The 22,688-nt window shown below is 44.7% G+C and overlaps 1 protein-coding gene across 1 annotated transcript in view; it reads right to left on the reverse strand.

The window, feature by feature from the left end:
• SMG6 (SMG6 nonsense mediated mRNA decay factor) overlaps nt 1–22,688 on the reverse strand; it is a 234,938-nt gene that overhangs the window by 136,745 nt on the left and 75,505 nt on the right. The window lies entirely within an intron of this gene.

Raw genomic sequence — 22,688 nt, forward strand, 5'->3', positions numbered from 1 at the left:
TGAAGCACTTACCATGATGACCGGCCTGTGGGTAAGCACTCAATAAGGTATTATAAGGCTCACTTGTGTAAATTCTGTATCACATCACTTCCCCAGGATCAGCTACCCCAAGGTGAGCAGCCTGAGCCACACCTGCATGCTCTCTGCCTTTAGCTGCCTGCTGAGGATGTGAAGCAACAGCAACGAGAAGTCATATTTAATTAACTCAGTCTCTCTAATGTATACACAGCGGGAATACAATCACCAATTAAGATCAGAAAAATACACATTTAAAAGTTATCTTCTTGAATCACCAAGCTTTGGTTCCATCCTTACCTTCTCTCTGTTCCTCCTCCTCAGAGAACACACATGAAACAAATAACCTCTTTTCACCGCATGAGTTAACTTTATATAGGACAGTGCATGGCACATAATAAGCACTTAATCAGTGTTAGCTTTAACTTTCACAAGTTCTCTCCGCTAGGGCTAAGAAATAAATCTGGTTTCCAGTACTAGCACCCTACCCCCTGACTCTCTCAGCCTGCCCAACTTCCCTCTGGCTGCAGGTCAGGGAAAGGAGCCACCTTGGTGGTAGCCAGGGCTATTCTTTAGCGGGAGCTACATACACACCTTCAAACCACTGCCTGTACCTGCCCCTTGTCCGTGGCCCTCCCTGACAGGCACATCATCCAGACTTGAGAGAAACAGGCGACAAACAGAAGGCAGCAGTCCAGCCTGCAGCCTCAGCGCAGGAGACACCCTATACGCACAGGAGACGGAATCGGGGGCCAGGCTCGCTTGCTTTGGCAGCAGCTGATCTGTTAATTCCTTCTGTCTGAATACAGGAGAACTCCCAGAATCTCCAGGTGTTAAACGGATAATTAGCCACATGTTTGATCTCTGTCCCTGCTTGCATTTTAACCTCAGTAGCCAAGGGGGAGCCCTCCTGCCTCTCCCCTCATTGATACTCATCTTTCCAGTGGGGCCTAATTGAAGTCTTTACTCCAGGAGATGCTACACAACCACAGTTATTCCTAACCGTCTTGGCCACAGGAGCAAACATGACTGGAGTATGCAAAGCCAGCCCCAAACCACTTCAGAAAGCCCTGGGGGTGAGAAGGAAAGGGCTGCTGTTCAGAAGGTCCCAACATATGAATAGCATCAGTGTAGCAACTCTTCTATAGTGGCTTTCCTACCATCTTTCCAGATGCCCAGTGGTCCCAAATGTCACCCTCTAACTTTCCAGGTCAACTGCGGCAGGCAGTAAGGAAGTGGTAACAAGCCATGTGATTAGAATAGATCACCAGTCTCATTCTTCTTCCGGTAAGGCCCTAACCCTGTGCTAGAGAGACAAAAAACAAGCATCTAAGAACAAAGCGCAGGGAGGATGGAAAGTAGGGAAGGGGAAGATGTGTAAGCCATCCCAAGGAAAAGTTGCCAACTCCTCTCCTCCACCCTTACTATAGGCAACAGGACTGTCTGTACCACCCCAGCTCAGCCCAGGCCCCTGCCAAGCATTGCCAGCAGCCTGCCTCTAATTAGCAACAAATCCCAGAATGGGAGAATAAGTCCATAACAGAGGGAACTAGGAGAGGAGGAGTAGAGGCCACATCCTGGTAGTTGACACACTGAGTACACATTAGTGTCCCCTCATCAACTGGGCATCTTAGGCAGAAGTCACCTGCACATAGAAGGCCCTCAGAAGGGATGGAGGGGGGTATCTTAGCTCCAAGGACTGGCAGAAGCCCAAGACGACAAGAAGACACGCTCATCAGCCTCGATAAGGATAAGATGGGGCAAAGGGAGATGACTTTCACCAAGACCATTTCTATTTTTATGATGAACATCAACCTCAGGTTAGACTCCTTCTCAGAGTGCACAGGGCTAGGGCTCAAGGGGGAGAACTAACTGCTAAGAACAATGACACTGAGGCCTCTGGGGAGTCCAGGCTGGCTCCTTTTTAAAGCTTCTTGCAATAAGGTCTGGGAACCAGGTGGGGAAGTGACAACTGGAGCCTCTCTGCTGTGTCTGGAAGGGCTCAACTACCTCTCAGGGCAGCAGCTAAAAGGTAGCTTCATGACTGCTCTGCTCTTGGCCATCGTTATGTCACCTCAACCCTTCACCCACCCACCCCCACCCCTCCATCTCCCCAGGAAGGGCCTGACAGCACTCCCTGCTGTGTTCTGGTTTGACTGATGGGGAGGTACAAATCAGTAAGCTGTTCTGCTCTGATCAAGCAGGTGGTGATATCACAGCTATCTGGGGGTCAGAACGCCTGGGTCTCCGTCAACTCTTCGTACAGAGCACTTTCTGGAAGGCCTGCCCTCCTCCAAGGCTCAGTGGTACCACAGGCACTGAGCATCTACAGTGTCCTCGACCCTGTGCTGAAGAACAAGGCTACAAATAAGACAGGATCCCTGCAGTCTTAGGACCTTGCAAACGGTGTGTTTACCCCCAGTAACCATGGCAACTCAGACCCAGTGCCTCCAGGGAGAAATGTATTAAGTGCTATGGTATCTTCAGGAGATGCTCTGTGCTTCACTTAGGCTTCTGTGGACTAAAAGCTGTAAGATGCCAGCCCTTGAGACGTACCCACGCTTATGCAAGTGGGTAGTAAAACAGCATCCAGATTCCCAGGTCCGCCCACTCTAAGGTTAGGAAACTGGTCCCGGTCTTACAGATGCCCGTATATATCCCTAGAGCGGGCTGGGCCAGGCCAACACGTGATGTGGGGTGGGGAAGGAAAAAGCATTGTTCGCCTTGGTATTTGCCTGGGTTCCTCTGGCTTTGTGTCAGGTAGCTGGAGCCTGACATGAACTGAGGAACTCATTAACATTGTGAAACAGCCTTTTCCCTTCTTTCCAAAAGCAGGCTTGCTCAAGGGTGTAGGGGGATGGTTCTGGCTAAGGAAGTCAGATGGAAATATTTCTTACCAAGAAAGTCACCTGAAGTCTGAACTTGGTTCTGCCCCTTCCCACATGCTCTCAGATGGGCAGGTGACCACATCTCCCACTATTCCTCTGGCCAAATACCTGCTCAAGCAGAAACACTCTTCCCGCTCCTATGTAACAGGGAGACCTTCTCATTTTTCTGAGAACATATTCATGGAAAACATAAACCAACTGTCGTCAAAGTTGTATGAAATCAGGAAATGGAGCGGCCGGGAGAAGGCTGCCATGTGGCCGGATGTTATGTATTTCTAATTAGTGCTATACATCTTTCAACAGCAAGTGTCCTTCTGCTGGGAAACACAACACACTGCCCTTGTTATTGTAACTGTCAGAGAAGTGCTTAAACAGATAATCTCCAGGAAAAGTGATAAACACGTCCCCTCTCCCACCAGTGTGTGCGCGACGGTGCTGCCAAAGCAAAGCTGTGCTTGACGGCTCCAGGATGGCAGAGCGTCCTCCTGCAGGAAATGGGAGCGAGGCAGGAGGGGGGAGAGGGAAGAGGACGGCAGGAGAGGCAGGCCCACCTGCCCGGACCCACCGAGCCCAGCCAAGGGACAGTGGTTCAGAACCACTGCTTCTGATCAACGCCTGGGTCACGGAGAGATCTGGAGGACGCCAAATCAGTAGGGACGAGGTTTGCCGGGTCACAGAGAAACCTGGCAGCAATGGAACAAGCAGGGTTCGCCTGGTGCACACAGCCAACCTCCTAGCAAGAGAATGAGAAGAGTAATGAAGGGAAGACACAGGATGGATGACACATAAGTCTGCTACCCTGACAGCCGCAGAAGGCATCCAGAAGGCACTGGGGTCCAACTCGCCACTCCAGCAGAGAGAACCAACCATTTGCTCAGCTGCTTCACTAATAGCCGGAGAAAAATGCAGGCAAGACCACTTATTCACTGATTCCGTCCCCACCGGCTCCTCCCAGAGAGAGGAAATGAATGGTCAGTCACCTCCAAACTAACACCACCTGGAGGCGATTTGTTGGCTCTTATCTTTCAGACATGAGGCTGCTTTTCTCATGAGTCAGTCACCAGTCAGACACAGAGCTGGCACTGTTCCTGAGCAGCCCACCAAAACCTCCTTGTCTACAGGAAGTGGGCAGTGAGAGCATCTTTCGACTGCTGCTGTGTGAGCCACAGAGTTCCCTGTGGCAGCTGCTGGCTGAAAGGGAGGTGGAAGAAGCAGTCGTTTCATAGGAACCATACAAAAATCTCACAGCAAAAGCAGAGATGTCCAGGCCATCAGGGCATCATTTTATTGCCCAAGGAGGAGAATGAATGAGTCAGAAAAATCAGGCACCAATACACCCAAGCAAATTATTCATGCACAATGGCAGAACACAGGCTGACTGGGTGGAAGGCAATCCATGACATATCCCTGAACAACGTACGTCTGAGACAAGACAAAGGAACATGGAAGGTAATGTTTCTTCCCTAAGAGCCCCTACTCCTTTTGGATTTTCTAGGATTATAAAACTCTGACTTCTTTTAGCGGGTAGATGTCGGGGCAAAGGAAATCCCAACCTCCTAACAAAGTGACCTCTCCGACTAATTCCAAAGTTGTTTATTTAGCCCAATTGGGGAGGATGTAAAGGAAAACAGGATACCGTCCATGAGAAGATGATATTCTAATGAGGAAGACAGGAAGAATACACAAACACCCAAATAGCTGTAATTCAAGACAATGTATTATTACATGCCATAGGAAGGTGGAAATAAGATGCTTTCTCTCACCAGAAGGAAAGAAAATCATTTCTAGCTAGTGTATATCAGGGACGGTTTCACAGAAGAGAGCACTTCTGAGCAGGGCTGCAAAAGATGAACTGGGCAGGATGAAGGAGGGACTGAGCGTGCTAAAGAGGCACGCAGGTAGGGACACACCAGGCATGTTCCCAGACGGCAAGCGCTGTACTCGGCACGTGGTAAAACAGGGACCACAAAGCATAGGGCTTGCGATGCCACAGCAAGGAACGCAGGCTTGACCCAACAGGCAGCGAGGAGGGCACTCGCTCACGGCTCCTGAGTGAAGGCAGAGGTGAGTATTTTATGAAGATTAATCCAGTTGAAGCATTCAGGACAGATTAGCATAGCTGGAAAAAAGTAACAGGGAGGCAAACTGGTTGGGAAGCTAAGAGGACATGAACTTGTTTGAATTAAGAGGAATTACATGTAGAGCACTTCATAAACTTTATAATGCCAAATAACTGTAACATCTTTCTTATCAGAGGTGGGAGAGGGAATGGAAAGGAGTGCACAGACGTGAGAAATGCTGCAGAAGGAAAATCAAGAGAAGAGAAGGTGGAGATGATGTGGGGGAGGGAAGGACTCTCACTGATAATCTCAGCAGGTTCCAGAGGATCCTGAGACCTCAAAAAGGGTAACACCCACCAAACGAGATCCAGGAAAGGGGTAGAAATGTGGGAATGCAGAACACCTGGAGAGAGGGAGGAGTCCCCAGGCTCCCGCCCACTTGGCTCTGGGCCAGTCCTGTCTTTCCAGAACAAAGACACTTCAGGGGGTCAGAAATACTTGAGGAAGACCTTGCAGAAGGAGGCCTGGGAAGTCTGAACTGGTTCTCCCTGTGGAAGCCATTAGATATTCAGCACTTCATTTGTTTCCAATTCTTGTATGAGTGCAGCTCCAGGCTGTGGGGTGAGAGGCTCCTCTCTGACGTAATCAGGAAGCAGCTGCAAAATTAAGGAATCCCTCATGACATCATAAAAAGGGTCGATGGTTTACTGGGGAAAGTATAAAAATTAATTACATATTCCCACATGACTCCCCTCCCCTAAATCTGTACACGCCCCCTCCCACCCCCACACATTCTCTCATCAACAACACCCAGAAGCCACCTTGATGAACAGGGTACAAAAGGGCAAACAAAACCCAGGAAGAAAAAGTTCTTTGATGCACCCACTGTCCGCACCACACATTTGGAACTTAACAAGTGATGCCTAGTCCTGGAATTTTTATACATGTAGCATGTTTCCTCAACAAAATTATAAGCCCCTTGAGGACAAGAGCTATGTCAAGACTTCACATCCTTGAAAATTAGCACCATGAAGGGGTTCAAGAAACATTTGCTGCTCTTAACAGCAGGTACACTTGCCTCTCCATTTGTGGATCATAAATGATGATTCCACTGTGGCCAGAAATAATAACTAAGATATAGGGAGAGCTGTGTTAGACACAGAGCATTCATATATATATATATATTATCTCAGAGCTTTACAAAAGATTTGCACAGGAGGTGTTATTCTCCCTTTCTGACAGTTGAGAAAATAGGCTCAGAGAAGTTAAATGACTTGCCCTAGGTCACAAAGTCAGTTAAGTGTCAGAGATGGGATTTGAATCCAAGTCTGTCTGCTCTTACACCTACACTGTTTCCATACCTGGTGTTTTTGCTTTTGGCCATGCTGTGCGGCTTCCAGGATCTCGGTTCCCTGACCAGGGAGTGAACCTGGGCCCTCGGCACTGGACCACCAGGGAATTCTCCATACCTGGTTTTCAAATGCCTGTGATTCAAGTTTCAAACTCCAACTCCTCCTGTCTCCTTTGCCATGAACATGAAAACCTCACACCACTCCACAGTTCTGCACAAAAAGCTCTGAGATAACTGTGTGGCGACTGAAATTAAAAACACAGTATTGCCAAAGAAAATGAAATACTTAGGTGTAAATCTAACAAAATACGAATGGGATCCTACGCTGAAAATTACAAGTGTTGATGAAAGAAATAAAAGATGACCCAAAATAATTGTAGAGACTTACCATGTTCATGGATTGGAAGAATCAATATCACAGAGATGTCAATTCTTCCCACAAAGATTTAAAGGTTTAGCACAATTACTATCAGAATCTCAGCAAAATTTTTTTGTAGACGAAAACAAGCTTATTCTAAAGTTTATGTGGAAAGGCAAAGGACCTAGAATAGATAAAACAATTGTGCAAAAGAACAAAGTAGGAGGAATTATCGCTCCCGATGTTAAGTCAAACAAAGAAGGATAGCCTTTTCAACAAATATTTGCTCGAGCAATTCGATATCCACAAACAAACAAAGAACCTTGACCTAAATCTCACACGTTATACAAAAATTAACTGAAAATGGATCAAAGACTTACATGTAAAACATAAGAGTATAAAACTTTTAGACAAAAAATAGAAAAAAATCATCAGGATCTAGGACTAAGTGAAGAATTCTTGGACTTGATGCAAAAAGCACAATCTATAAAAGGAAAACTGGTATGCTAGACCTCATAAAAATTAAAATCTTTCGCTCTGTAAGAGGATGAAAAAGCAAATTATAGACTAGGAAAATGTATTTGCAAACTACATATCTTGCAAAGGACTAGTATCTAGACTATATTAAGAACTCTCAAAACTCACCAGTAAAGAAAACAAACAGTCCAATTAGAAAATGGGCAAAAGACATGAACATTTTACCAAAAAGGATATACAGGTGAAATATAAGCACATGGAAAGATGTTCAATAGCACTAGCCATTAAGGAAATCAAAGTTAAAACTACAGTGTTAAAATTACTTATCAGGGGCTTCCCTGGTGGCGCAGTGGTTAAGAATCTGCCTGCCAATGCAGAGGACACGGGTTCGAGCCCTGGTCCGGGAAGATCCCACGTGCTGTGGAGCAACTAAGCCTGTGAGCCACGACTATTGAGCCTGTGCTCTAGAGCCTGCGAGCCACAACTACTGAGCCTGTGTGCCACACCTACTGAAGCCTGCACGCCTAGAGCCCATGCCCTGCAACAAGAGAAGCCAGTGCAATGAGAAGCCCACGCACCACAACGAAGAGTAGTCCCCGCTCACCACGACTAGAGAAAGCCCGTGTGCAGCAATGAAGACCCAGTGCAGCCAAAAATAAATAAATAAAATAAATTTATTTTTAAAAAACACAAAAAACTACTTATCAGAATGGCTAAAACAAAAAATAGTAACAACACCAAAAAACTGATGAGGATGCAGAGAAATCGGATCGTACATACCTAGCTGATTGGAATATAAAATGGTACAGCCACTCTGAAAAAACGTTTGGCAGTTCCTTCTAAAACTAATAATGCACTTATGATATGACTCAGCAATTAGACTCCTGGGCATTTATCCCAGAGAAATAAAAACTTATGTTTGCACAAAAACCTGTACGCTAATGTTTATAGCAGCTTTATTGATAATAGCTTAAAACTGGAAACAACCCAGATGTTCTTCACTGGATGAATGGTTAAACAAACTGTGGAACATCCATACTATGGAATACTACTCAGCCATAAAAAGAAAAGAACAACTGGTACACGCAATAACTTGGACAGACCGTCAGGGAATTATGCTGAGTGAAAACAGCTGATTTCAAAAGGTTACAGGCTATATGATCTCATTTATATAATATTCTTGAAATAATGTAATTATAGAGACGGAAAACAGGGCTTAGGGTTTGGGGATGGAAGGGGGGCAGGGATGGTTCTTACAAGGTAGCATGAAGGAGCTTTGTAGTGATGGAACAGTTCTGCACCTTTTTTTTATATATATAAATTTATTTATTTTATTTATTTATTTTTGGCTGCACTGGGTCTTGCTGCTGTGCGCAGGCTTTCTCTAGTTGTGGTGAGCAGGGGCTACTCTTCGTTGCGGTGCGTGGGCTTCTCATTGCACTGGCTTCTCTTGTTGCGGAGCACGGGCTCTAGGCGTGCGGGCTCAGTAGTTGTGGCGCACGGGCTTAGTTGCTCCGCGGCACATGGAATCTTCCCAGACCGGGGCTCAAACCCGTGTCCCCTGCACTGGCAGACGGATTTTTAACCACTGCGCCACCAGGGAAGCCCCAGTTCTGCATCTTGATTGTGAGGTAGTTACATGAAACTACCGCTGTGATAAAACTGCATACAACTATACATAAACACAAACAAGTGCATGTATAACTGGTGAAATCTGAATAAGGTCTGTGGATTGTACCAATGTCAATTTCATGGTGTTGATACTGCACTAAAGTTATGCAAGATGCTAACATTAGGGAAGGAGGGATGAAGGGTGAACAGGACCTTCTGTACTTTTTTTTCTTTTTTACAATTTCCTGTGAATCTATAATTATTTCAAAATGAAAATTTTAAAACAAGTAAACAAACAAAAGTAAGCCAACAAACATACCCAAAAAGATCGGACATAGGATTCCAGAAACGTTTCTCTTTTACATAGAAAAGGGTTCTTAAGACATTTTGAGGACGGTTTCTCAATTAGTTGAGAATACTCTGTGCAGATGCTGCAGCCCCTTGTTCTCATCGTGTGCTGACTGGCCTGAGCTGATGGAGATGCCCAGCTGTGCGGCTCCTTAACTGGACTGAGCAAGAAACTGCCAGGGGCAACCAAAAGGAAAATAAGAAAAAAGAAGGGAAAGTTCACTGAAGACAGAACTTCTGTCTAAAGAACAAGGAGTAAAGCAAGAGAACTTCATCATCAAGGCTATGACTCATCGGATCAGTAAAATCCACGTCAAGCAGCACAAAGTGAAGGTGATGAGAAAGTGACGAAAGATGACAAGAAGAACGAACTGCAGAAGCTAAGTGAGCTGTTTAAACATGTTCTTGCTGCTCAAAAAATAAGTAAAGGTATAAATCTCAAACCAATGGTATGTACATTCTTCAAACAAGGGCAGTCAGGGGAAAAAAGTTGTTTAACACATGAGCCCTAGCACTGTTTTCTTCATAAATGAAGCTGCTTATGCATTTTCAGCGCTGCACTGCTTCAGACTGTTAATCAGATGGATATTAAGAAGATATTTTTTAATTAGCAGCATCAGCTACAATACTATTTTAAACTGCTCCTTTGCCAACAAATCTGTAAAGATCAAACTTAAAAAGACTTCATTTAAAAAAAAAAAAAAGCTTGTTCTTTAAAAGACAAAAATGAAAAGAGAAGCCACAAAGAAAATTGTCTCACTGGGAGAAAATATTTGTAAAATATATATCTGACAAAGGACTCATATCTAGAACATATGAAGAACTCTTTCAAATTAATAAGATAAACCAAAAAATGAGCAAAGAAGCTATGTAGATGGCAAATAAGTACATGCTAGGGACTTCCCTGGCGGTCCGGTGGTTAAGACCCTGAGCTTCCACTGCAGGGGGCGCGGGTTTAATCCCTGGTCAGGGAACTAAGATCCCACATGCCCCGCGGTGCGGCCAAAAAAAAAAAAAAAAACCACCAACAAAACAAATGAACATGTACTTCTGATAAGATGCTCAACATTATTAATCAGTAGGGAAATCTAAACCTCAAAAAACTCCACACCCGCTAGGATGTCTGTAATCAAAGAGAGAGAGAATAACAAAGTGTTGGTGAGGATGCAGAGTAACTGCAGCTCTCACCCACTGCTTTGGGAATAAAAAATGGCACAACCACTTTGGAAAATAGTTGGGAAGTTTCTTAAAAAGTTAAAATACACATTTACCAAATGACCTGGGTAGACAATTCCTAGGTATTTACCTAAGAGAAATGAAAGCATATGTTCACACAGAGACTTACACTTGAATGTTTATAGCAGTCTTATGCATAACAGCCAAAAACTGGAAAACAAAACCAGATGTCCATCAACAAGGGGGACAGATAAACAAATTGTGGTATATCCACACAATGGAAGACCAGTCAGCAACCAAAAGGAACAAACTACTGTATCACTCAACAACACAGATGAATGTCAAAATCAATGTGGAGTAAAGAAGGCAGGCCAAAGGGAGGCTGGGGAGGGCGGGAGGGAGAGAACTTACTGTCAAATGCTAGAAAATGCAAACTAATCTACAGTGACAGAAAGCAGATCAGTGGTCGCCTAGGACTGGGAGGGGAAGGTTAGGGAAGAACAGATTACAAGGGAGCACCGGAACTTTCACTTTAAGGGGTGAAGGATATGTTCACTATCTTGATTGTGGTGATGGTTTCACAAATGTATACATATGTCTAAATTCATTCAATGTGTACACTTTAAATATGTGTAGTCTAAAATACATCAATCACAGGGACTCTCCTCGTGGTCCAGTGGTTAAGGATCTGTCTTGCAATGCAGGGGACACTGGTTTGATCCCTGGTCGGGGAACTAAGCTCACGCAACACAACCAGAGAGCCCACGTGCTGCAACGACAGAGCCCAGGCACTCTGGAGCCTGGGCACCACAACTAGAGAGAGAGAAGCCCGCGTGCCGCAACTAAGACCCAACCTGACCAAATAAATAAATAAATAAATAATAAAAATATAAAATACATCAATTACATCTCAATAAAACTGTTAAACAGATTTTTTAAATAGGGGAATGACTGCTTCAACTCCTCAGATTTTAAGAGTTTATAATTAGAGATGGATTTAATCAAGAAAGCTGGACAGCTACTGAGTGCCTAATACATACAAAGGCCCTGAGCAAGGTGTTTTGCATACACTATCTAATTTGATACTCAGAAAAACACTACAAACTGGCATTGATATTCCCTACTTCATAGACAAGAAAACTAAGCCTCAGAGGAGATAAGTTAACTTTGTTCATCAAGGTCACACAGCTGATAAATGTCTGAGTGGAGAATTCAAACCTTTGGTCTGGTTGATTGTAAAGCTCCTTATGGCACTATAACACAACTGCTACCTTCTGAAGGTATGAAAATGACCTCCAGAGGTGCTAGGCCCTCTCCAGAGGGCAGCTTGGCTTTCCCTCCTCCTCGACATGGAGCTCTAGAGCAAAGAAATGTCCTGGGAACTCTACCGATACATCTTGGCAAGACAGACGGCAAACCATTTCTACTCTCTACAAGGAAAAATGAAAACACTTCTCAATGAGTGCTTAGGTTTCTCCAGGGAATATCCATGCGATTTTAGAAATGGTATTCCTATAGATTTCCTGGAAAAATTAAACCAATCACTAATCAAAACATACTCTGGCCATTTCCAACTTAGTTGTATCTCTGGATTGATACTTTTGTCACGCAGAATTTCCTGCCTGATTCCAGGGTTATTCAAATACATGTCCCCTCTTGGGCAAGCAGACCTGCTGCCAGCAGGATGGCATGCTGGCACCAGCCAAGCCTCTCAGGAATGGGGCCCAATGGAAGAGCGCCTGTCATTCCAGCATCACATTTGGAGGAGTTACAAGTAGATCTTGGAGGACAGAGTTTCTGCTTCTACATTTCCTGCCAGAGGTTTTAGGAAGCTTGCTTCTCTCCCAACATTTGAGGAAAGCAAAGGAGGAGTAAAAAACAGTGGCAGCTTTTACTTATATCAGGCAGGTAAATCCCTATGGAATTCCCTCAGGAGATCTGGAGTGTCTTGTGTCAGAAGTTACTTAAGGCTGTGTAGGAGAAGAGAAACGAAGGAGGCTTCCTAAGAGGCATGCCTGTTGGCCAACCTAGAAGGAAGCTTTCGCTGTAACAGTGAGAAGGAATTAATACAGCTACATCCCTTCTGACAGAGTGGGCAGAGATTTGGCATCAGATTCAAACAGTCTGAAACCTGCCTTTGCTGGTATGATGCTTCAGGAGCAATCTGGGCTCAAAGTAAAAGTTAGTGAGAGATAATGCCTGCAGACATCCTCATTCAGAGGAAGCTCCTTTGATACGGCAGGCAGAGGGGCAGAGAAGTGCTCAGCTTTCATTTTAACAGATTAACTCAATTTCTTTTCATTTTATGGCTTCCTGAAGGATTTTTAAAAGAGTCTGACAGTTTGCAAACAAGGCCAAAAATAAAACAACTCTGAGACAAGTAGGGCAGAGAGGTACCCACGATAGGAAGGCTCTCTTAGAGTCCTTTTGAAAAGCTTCCAGAATGCAAAGATTACAGCCATCAAACAAATCTTAAGGAGTCAGTACTGAAAAATGAGGCCAATGATAAAACATAATTCCTGGGTGGATTTCTCTTGAACATCCAGATCTGCACATACATCCTGCTCTGCTCCAGCAACTCACCCTAAAAAGTACCTCAAAGCTTTACAATCCAAGATCAATGCCCAAACTAGATCAAGTAAGCAATGACTTTATCCAACCCCACCCATTGTGAAACGTGTATTTTTTTTTTTTTAATGGCTTTTATTTATTTATTTTTGGCTGTGTTGGGTCTTCGTTTCTGTGCGAGGGCTTTCTCTAGTTGCGGCGAGCGAGGGGCCACTCTTCATCGCGGTGTGCGGGCCTCTCACTATCGCAGCCTTTCTTGTCGCGGAGCACAGGCTTCAGACGCGCAGGCTCAGGAGTTGTGGCTCACGGGCCCAGTTGCTCCGCGGCATGTGAGATCTTCCCAGGCCAGGGCTCGAACCCGTGTCCCCTGCATTGGCAGGCAGATTCTCAACCACTGCGCCACCAGGGAAGCCCGAAACATGTATTTTTAAAGCAGAAAAGAGATCAATAGAATAATAGGTAAATAAAGCAATTATGCCAAGGAAGAAGGTGAGAAAGTTAGCACTCAGTGAAGGTGCCTAGAAACCCAAGAGGCACCAGCTAGTCCCCTGAATTAGCAGCTCTAGAAAGGAGATCCCCTTTAGAATTTGTATTCAGTTGGCAGACTTGATAGTTTGTCAACAATACTAACTGAAACCTATATACATTGTTTTAAACTAGATTAAAATTTTTTTGTTTATATTTATTCTTTTATACCTCAATTCCATGAAAGATTTGTGACAATTTAGGGCAAAATCACCTACCGTGAGATAACATTAAAGTAAATGTAGAAAATCAGGACCAAGAAGAAGGAAAATACAAATATGTCAATCATGTGGGTTAACAGTCTTCGATGAATGAACTTAAAATTTGCCTCTGATTTTCCTGGCAGTCAAAGCAGAAAAGGAAACACCAACAACTGTATAGCTGTCATTATTGGAAAGGAATAAGTATATCAGTTCCTCAGGAAAAACAAATCTTTTCTCAGCACTGAGCTCTAAAATACTTTTTTTAACGTGGACTCTATGCAAGGGATACTGTATGAAAAAATGAACAATAACCTTGAAAAGGCCTTTACAACGTATGGCATTATCACCACATACTCTTAAAAGATATCCAAGAAATATTACCCTAAAGTTATCTATATTGTGAGACAAAATACATTGTGTATCACAATCTAAGAATGTTTTTCCACAAACATAGATATAGGAATATTTTATATATAGATAGATATATAATGCTAAATTAAAATAATGCTAAATTAGGAGATTGTAATTCTTATTTCAAAAAGGATCCATGAAGGGTTTCTTTAAGCAGAGAAATCCTTGATGTCTAACATATTTGCCCAACATCCAGTCTGTGACAGAGACCAAGGGCCAGAGAAACCAAAGGGCAAGAGCTACTTGCAATTGATAACAAAAGGCTAAAATATCCTAAAATCTTAAAGAATTTTAGATAAATGAGAATGTGACAATATGCTATAAAAATCTTATTTTAAGAAGACCAAATGATATATTAAAATATATATGCTATCAAATATATACATATATAAACATAGATGTATGGATATGAAAGGAAAATGGTCAAAACTGTAAAATTCGATTTATGTAAATTTTGGGGATCTTTACAAAACAAAAAGTACAACCGCATGCTATAAAGCAAAGAGATTTAAAAGCTGAATTTATATTTGAACATTGGTACAGAGAACAAAGCTCCATAACTCTGGGATTAGCACCCCTGCCAAACAGGCAGCCTTCAAGCACCAACTCAACTTCATCTTCTTGGGGAGATTTCCTCCCTTTGGAGGACAGAATCGACCTGCTTCTGCCTGGTTCAAAAGACCTAACAGATTTATTTTTAGAGCACTGCCTTGCCCCTCAGAGAGGGCCCACACCAAAGGATAGTGAATGACAACAGCCAAGAGGAAATAAAATAGCAAACCTGCCACCTCCATAGCACTGAATGGCCATTCTCCCACCCTCGCTCTCTAAAGCCCACCTCTCTCCTCTCCATTATCTAAGTCCTTCCTTCAAGAACCAACATATACTAAACCTGTACTGTGCTGCCTGATAAGCCTCCTTTCTCTGGACTCAAAGTGGTTCCACCCATAACATGCACCAGGCAGGTGGCTCAAAGCCACTCCAGCACAGGATTTACAATTTATCAAGCTTCCCCACTAGGCTGGAAATCCCATGAGGGCAGGGTCTGTAGTGCAGACTCCAGTAAATCCCAGGCACTTACCACAGTGCCTGGTCATCGGAGACTATCTGTTCTGAGTAGTAACCCACTAAGTGCTGGATCAATTCCTTTCCTTATTCACACAGTCAGCATTTACTAAGCAGCTACTACATGCAAGGCCCTATGCTAGGCATTTAGCTTACAAAGATGAATCAGACAGGAACTGGACCCTCAAGGAGCTGAAATCTAATAGGATTCCAGCATGTAGTTAACTATAAATCAAAGAAGAAAGTGAAAATCATCTCAAGAGATAAAGATAATGTGTGAAATGACATGAATGAGGAAATTCATTATTACATAGTCTGGAAAGGAAAAGCCTGCAAACAACCTAAGTGTCCATGAATAGAGGACTGCTTATTAAATTATGGGACATACATCCAATAAAATAGCCATTTAAAAGGGTGAGATAACTGTTTGTAAAACATACAAGTATACAAAAATGATATAATAATTAAAGCTACTATTTACTGAACCTTTACTATTTGCCAGGAAGGCGGGGGCGAGGCAGAGGGGCAAGCAATATGCAGAAGGAAGCAGAAGTGCAGAAAAAGGCTTTCCTGGTTCCAATCCCTTCCATAGGATAATATCCTTGTCCTCAAGTTCCTTGCAATACATTTCCCTTCTTGTGTTAAGCTATTTCAAGATGGTTCTTGTCATTTTCAAACACTCCTAACATACACGGTAAAAAAGAATAAGAAGTGGGGTTGGCATTGGTTAAAACTCATCAGACTGAACACTTAAAATCTGTGCATTACTGTTTTATGTAAATTATACCTTCAATTTAAAAACAGAAACAGTGAGGCCAAGACAGCCTGAATATATGGAAGACACTGGTACCAATAACAGAAAAACTGTACACAGGAGGAAGAGTTCCAGCAGGGCAGGGGTGATCTGGTGCACTGCCCAGATCCCCTCCGGGACTAACGCACTCATTCTCCCAGCTGCCGAGAGTGTTGGCAGCAGTAGATCTCAGCTGATCCCTCTCCCAGACTTGCTCTCAGCTGAAGAAAGGCGTTTTCCCAATGTCACTGCCCCTTCCCAGGAGTAACTCACATTCATTGACTGGTGGTTGGAGGGCAGGAAGGGTGTAAAGATTCAGCCCCTTTGGCCCAATCTGGGACTACTCTGAAGGGTTAGCCCCTTTAAGCAGCTCCAGAGCTCCTTACAAGACTGGCTAAGGCCTTTGTTACATCTGCAGGGCAGTTCAACTTCTCTCTGTGCCCCATCCTGCATACCCATCATGCCCCTCTGGGTACTGATCCTGAGAGCATTCCCCAACCAACTTCCTGGGGATGCAAACCTCCATCTTAAAAGTCTGCTTCCTGGGGAACCTGACTTACAACACTTGAGAAATAGGATGAATCAATTTTTAATAAGCTTGAGATTCCAGGTGAAAACGTTCAACAAGAAGTTAGAAATGCGGGCTAGAGCTTAGGAAAAAGATTTGAGCAGGAAAGAGATTTGGAAGCGATCCACAGAGAGGTGACAGTTAAAACCATGGGATTTTATGATACATCAATGAGGAAAGGATGAAGAGAGGAAGCCCAAGGTAATATCTTTAGTAAGCCTTGATATTTAGGGTGTGGATCAGAAAGGGAAGACCCAAGAAATAGGGGGAGAGGAAGGGAAGAACAGAGAGAATACAGAGTTACTATCACTGAAAGCACTTCTGGAAAGTCTCCTGTCAACAGAGGCAAATGCTACCAGGAAAGCTAAGAAGAACGCGGCACAACAAATGCTTAACAAACCCGTTAACTGAGCTGAGTGGGACAAGTGGCCCACAGAATGATCGGCTTTTGTTGGGTTTTCTTCGGCAGCTTCCGTCCTACGGCTGTAGGCACAGAATCCACCTGCGTGCCCTGAAGCAGATCCACGGTTGGACCGGCGAGCAAAGAAAAGCTGAAATGGACTAGTACATGAACGTAAGTGAGCCAAGACAGAGTTCAGCTGCTTAAGCAATTTGGAGGAAACCTTCTGAAAGGCTTCTTTCAAGAGCATTCCCAGGGACTTCCCTGGTGGTGCAGTGGTTAAGAATCTGCCTGCCAATGCAGGGGACACAGGTTCAAGCCCTGGTCCAGGAAGATCCCCCGCAAAGCAAGTAAGCATGTGCGCCACAACTACTGAGCCTGCGCTCTAGAGAGCCCGCATGCTGCAACTACTGAAGCCCGCGTGCCTAGAGCCTGTGCTCCGCAGCAAGAGAAGCCACCGCAATGAGAAGCCCGCGCACTGCAATGAAGAGTAGCCCCTACTCACCGCAACTAGAGAAAGCCCGCGTGCAGCAGCAAAGACCCAATGCGGCCATACGTACATACATAAATAGCATTCCCAGGGATCTTCTGAACAGCTGGGATCCTTGAGGAGGATCACTGTCCCTATGCACCAAATTCAAACCCACAGACATTTAAATAGACTGATTCTAGCATACATTTTTGAGGGGTGGGGGGGCATAAGACCATAGGTATACAGAGGGAGGAGTGAGGCAATCACTTATAGACGTTAGTGACATCATCATTGCTTTGAATACAAATAAAACAATTCTTCTTAGCCATGGCACCCTAAAGTAAATGACATACCACACAAACAGGTGTTATCTGACCTCCAGTCCTAGACCGGAGTAAACAGAATTTACCTTCTGCTCCTGTGCCCAACACAGCTATGCAACATTCTTCAATGACTCACTGACTTTCCCTGTTTTCCTCTGGGTATGGCTGGGGGATCCCCACATCCATGTCTCTTGCCCCAACTCCTCCTGCCCAACCTGCAATCAAAGGCCAAGGCACAAGGCATCACAGATGCCCAAGAGCCGATGTGGCTGTATTTCCTGCAGAGATCTGAAAACCTGTTGGAGTTCCAAAAGTCAGCACCAATTTCAAATCTGATCAGGATCTCTGAAAGTCACAGTTACCATACAGCTGAATAAAATATTTTTTCATAAATTTAACGCCAGCGTGTCTGTGTTTGGAAACTTTGAAAATACATGTTGTATGGTTTACTGCACTGGAAAAGGTGCCAACAGAGTTTCAAAGGAAGGGAAGTGTATAACTGTTTCCTTTCAAATGCATTTTCCAATGGGATCCATTCAGGGAAAAGGCTGGAACTAACTAAAACATTATTAAAAACTGTTATGGAAAGAGACAGGGAGATGGAAAAAGATAGACCCAAAAAAGCGAAATACATAACCGAGAGTGAGACAGACATACAAGGAAAAAGAAAGGGGATCTGGGCAGAGAGGCAGGTTGGACGGTGAAGTGGGGTGAGATGGAGTTTTGTCTGGCAGCCGCTGTTCGTGGTCTCATACTGCTGCAGATCAATCGATCCGGGCTGCAGTGCTGCTGGCCCAGTGGCACAAGACAAACCACAGAGTTGGCTTCAAGTTCGGCACTTGCGAACTGCTGACCTTCAGTTTTCAAACCAAAAATATTCTTTGGGAAACGGTAATACCAGGTTCAGCCCAACCAGCCAAGCAAAAACAAGGACTACTAACCTGAAGTAACACCCTATTCAGTTACATCAGGCACCAACCCTTCACAGGCATCAACTGGGAAGTCTGCAAACCTGAAACCACACCCCACCAAAAACTAACTCCAGGTTCTGACTCAACCAACTAGGCAATGATAACCAGAAATGCTAAAACAAGTGACATGGTGTTTCAAAGTTGGCTTTACCAGGACGTACTCAAGCAGGAAGGCCAGTCCTCGCTCACAGAGCCAGAGATATGGCAATTCTTTCTGAGGTCACATGTGCATGACTCCAGTGGAATCTGCTTGCAATGCTTAGGGCAGGGTTTGGCGCTTACAACCCATTACATTTCTAGACAAAGAATTAACAGTTTGTAGTGAGTGAGTTGTTTTTTCAATTTTGGGTTTGTTTTTTTTTTTTAAATCTTTTTCTAAATTCATCTAAGGTAGGGTGATGCTAAAATCTATCTCCTAAACTGGGATATTTGTGAGAGCGAAAGGGTATGCTATTAATAATGCATAAACAGGGACTATCCTTAGGCAAACCAGGACTTACCGTCACCCTAGACTAAGCCATAGTAGTTTTTTTTCTCCCTGGGTCAGTATTATACAATTTTAGCTCAGAAGAATCTTTTTAAAAAGCCAGGACTGCTCCTGATTAGTGCCAAAGCACTTTCTTTTTGAGCTCCTCCAATGGAGAGGCAAACAAATCAATTAAGTTAACTGCAAAAACTAACAAGAAAGATTGGGCTGACAATCAGGATTCTGGAGAAGCTAAAAATTCCAGGCAGCAGCTTCAGGGGAGAAGGGAAATGTGCCACAGATGGAGCTGTTGAGGCTGATCCACCAGGCCTCTCAGTGCTAGGCCCGGATGCCTCAGCCAGCTTCAAACAGAGAGTGGAGGGCGGGCAGACCTTGGTGCAAGTTTGCTGAGTTCCAGGCCATCATTCTTGAGGGTGTAATAACCATGGGCTGTAGCACACATGTTGAGGGATGAGGGAAAAAAATAAACAGAGAGACAAAAGAATGAGGATGCACTGCCAATTTCAATTGTGCAGCTTTTATTTTTAAATGCTTATCAAGCTGAGAGAGAGCAGAGTTCTTGGAAAACAAGGTTTCCTTTTTTCCAATGCCAGTGTAAAACACCCTCAAGGACGGGCACTGCACAGACTGTAACAACAAGGAACGTGGCTCTCCATCCTCCCAGCAGCACAGTCCGCCATGGGTCCCAGGCTGCTCTGATTTCGGCTCAGCTGAGAACTCAAAATAACAGGCCCACTGCCTCTGGTAAAAACTGCTCTTTTTAAATTTTTTATTAATCTCCAAACTGGCTGTGTTAGAATTACAGCCCATTACCTACTAACTCTCTTCACTAATAAAATAAATTTGTAAAAGGCCTAATTACTACTTTTACTGAAGTACACTGCCTGGGGATCAAGTACAGGAAGCCAAGGGCTCAACCAGTTGTCAGTTGATGGGCGGGGGCGGCGGAGGACCTAGATAGAGTCACCAGAGGCAGAGAATATGACATCCACAGACGAGCCTCAGAGCCCATGCCCAAAAAGAAACAAAAGGGCACTAACCCTGCTTTTGTTCTGAACAGCACCGTGAGGATCCATGCCATCATGGCACTTGGGGAGGCCTGTCACGGGTTACACAGGCCTGTGCTGCCCACGCCCCAGCTCAGCAGAAAAAGAGAACTGCAGTCCAAGACAGATGAATCCTGGCCGGACTCTCAGCAGAGAGCCTGGAGAGTCTGACCAGTAAGGAAGCAAACAACCATCCTTCCCACCTACCCCTCTCTATCCTTCTACCCCAATCTAGGCCCCCAAAGAAGAAAAATACACAAAACAACAACAAATTCAGGCAATTGCACAAGAGCTGTACCGTGAAGGCGAGGCTGACTGCAACCACTTCTGGGCTGTGCCCCGCACCTCATCCCAGAACATGATTACAGAGCTGGAAACGTTCCTTACACGCTGAGCCAGTCAGCCCCCCCTCATCCAGGGCTGGTGCTGAGAAGTCTGACTAGAAACTAGCAGTCAACTCTGACACACTCATTTACAACAGAAGGTGTGTATTAAACAAACGAGTCCAACCTTGGACAAAAAGTGAGAACGAAACGTGATTGGCATTCTTAATTGTCCACGAAGAGCCCTCCCAGGCAAATCCTATGCATCTCTGGGACTTTGATAAACAGTATTTCTCCTCCAGAGAGAACTGAAAATCAACCACTGCCGAAGAACCTCGTTTTTAAAGAATCCTGATAAGAAAACCTGCCATGGCAGATGAGTTAAGCCTGTGGCAGACACGCCTTTTGGGGATGACCAGACTGAAACCTGGCATTTCACTGAGGTGGAGGATCTGCACTGACTCTCTGCACATCACATGCCTGACCCTGAAGGGACGGAATGATCTCAACGGGAAAAACCCAGCAGCAAGTGCTGTGATACCAAAGCCACAGCTCCATGGGCCCCTGGAGCCTCTCAAACTAAGCTGCCAGCTAGGGAGCTAACACTAGCTTTGGATAAAATGCAGCTCTGGTAGAGTAATTAATTTTTTTCTTAACTGGGATTACATTAATTTTCAAGGACTAATGGAGTCCAGCTGTAATGGGAAGAGCGGCTGCCGATGCACAAAGGCACTTGTGCGTACAACATTATAAACACACATACACGCGCGCGCACACACACACACAGACCTATAAAAAGGATCCACTATAACAGGATATTTTTAGTTTCTACAATGCTGCACTAAAAATACAGCCCCGGCTGATACATCATGGCAGAACTATTCTCTCTCTGTCCCTTCAGGAACAGTTTAAAACATTTATTTTTGTTTCCTTTTTGCAATGGTCAGAGTAGAGAGAGAAAATAGCAACTCATTGATAAGAGGAAACGAGAGAGACATGAAAAATTGAAAACTACCTAAAAACTCATGGCGAGGTTTATTTTATTAGTTCTTAATAAATATCTTGCAGATTTCCTCAGGAAATACACCAGATCACATGTAAAATAGTTTGATACTGATGTCAACTGCATCAACATATGAAGTCTATTAGGGTGAAGCCACAGCAGGGTGATCAGCGTGCTGAAAAACTCCACAGTACTTGTGGGGGGGGGGATCTCACGGCCTTCCAAATTCTTCGAGAGGTAAAAAAGTCAGCCAAGACGCAGAGAGAGAGAAAGAGAGAAAAAAAAGATCCCACATCCTGCTTTCAGCTGCCAGCAATGTGAAGTGCCCAGAGATTAATTCTACGTCTGGCCTGGAAATGTGACTTTAAAGCATGAGGGAGGGGAGTTGGGGGGGGAGGAGGGCGGTGAGGAGGAAAGAGGAAAGAGAAGGGCAGGCTAACTGAGGCTGGCAGCAGGCCACCAACCCCCTCCCAAAGCCATGTTTCAATGTAGACAGAAGTAAACCCCAACAGACAGCAGCGCCTCAGCCTGCCAGGGCCTTACACCAGCTGCAGCGCATCTCGCTCTCCACTCAGCCCCAAGTGCAGATGTTCCCTACAGCATCACTTCCGCTCGACTTTCTTTTAAAGAAATAGCACACATATGTGGAGGCATTTCCACCACTTCCCAACAGGACTCTCCTCGCTTTTAAGGGCTTCAGAGCAAGGGCGAAACTGACAGCAGGTACCACGATGGCTGAATGAGCTGCTCCACCTCCCTTGGAAAGGAGCAGCATCCATGGGCTAAAGAGCGTTACTTAATTAACAGGCCTGTCTTCATAAATCTGGCTTCTACTGTCTTCAGTGGGAGAGGCCCCCAGGGTTTGGGGCTAAGAAAAAAGGGAGAGAAGTATGTTAAAGATCTTACTCCTGGTTTCTCAAAGCAGTCCACTGTAGCATTACCATCTCAAACTGAGGGTTCTGATAGCTTTATCACCATGGAGCTTGCATAAGGCCATCTTAAAAGAATGTTCTAAAAACCTATTAACATTTTGGGCCATAAAGAAGGGAAGAGAGGGCTTCCCTGGTGGCGCAGTGGTTGGGAGTCCGCCTGCCGATGCAGGGGACACGGGTTCGTGCCCTGGTCCAGGAGGATCCCGCGTGCCGCGGAGCGGCTGGGCCCATGAGCCGTGGCCGCTGGGCCTGCGCGTCTGGAGCCTGTGCTCCGCAATGGGAGAGGCCACAGCAGTGAGAGGCCCGCATACCGC

The sequence above is a fragment of the Aethalodelphis obliquidens genome, unplaced genomic scaffold (genome assembly GCF_003676395.1).
Source record: "Aethalodelphis obliquidens isolate GAN/ISIS:26980383/991018 unplaced genomic scaffold, ASM367639v1 scaffold38, whole genome shotgun sequence".
NCBI classification, from domain to species: domain Eukaryota; kingdom Metazoa; phylum Chordata; class Mammalia; order Artiodactyla; family Delphinidae; genus Aethalodelphis; species Aethalodelphis obliquidens.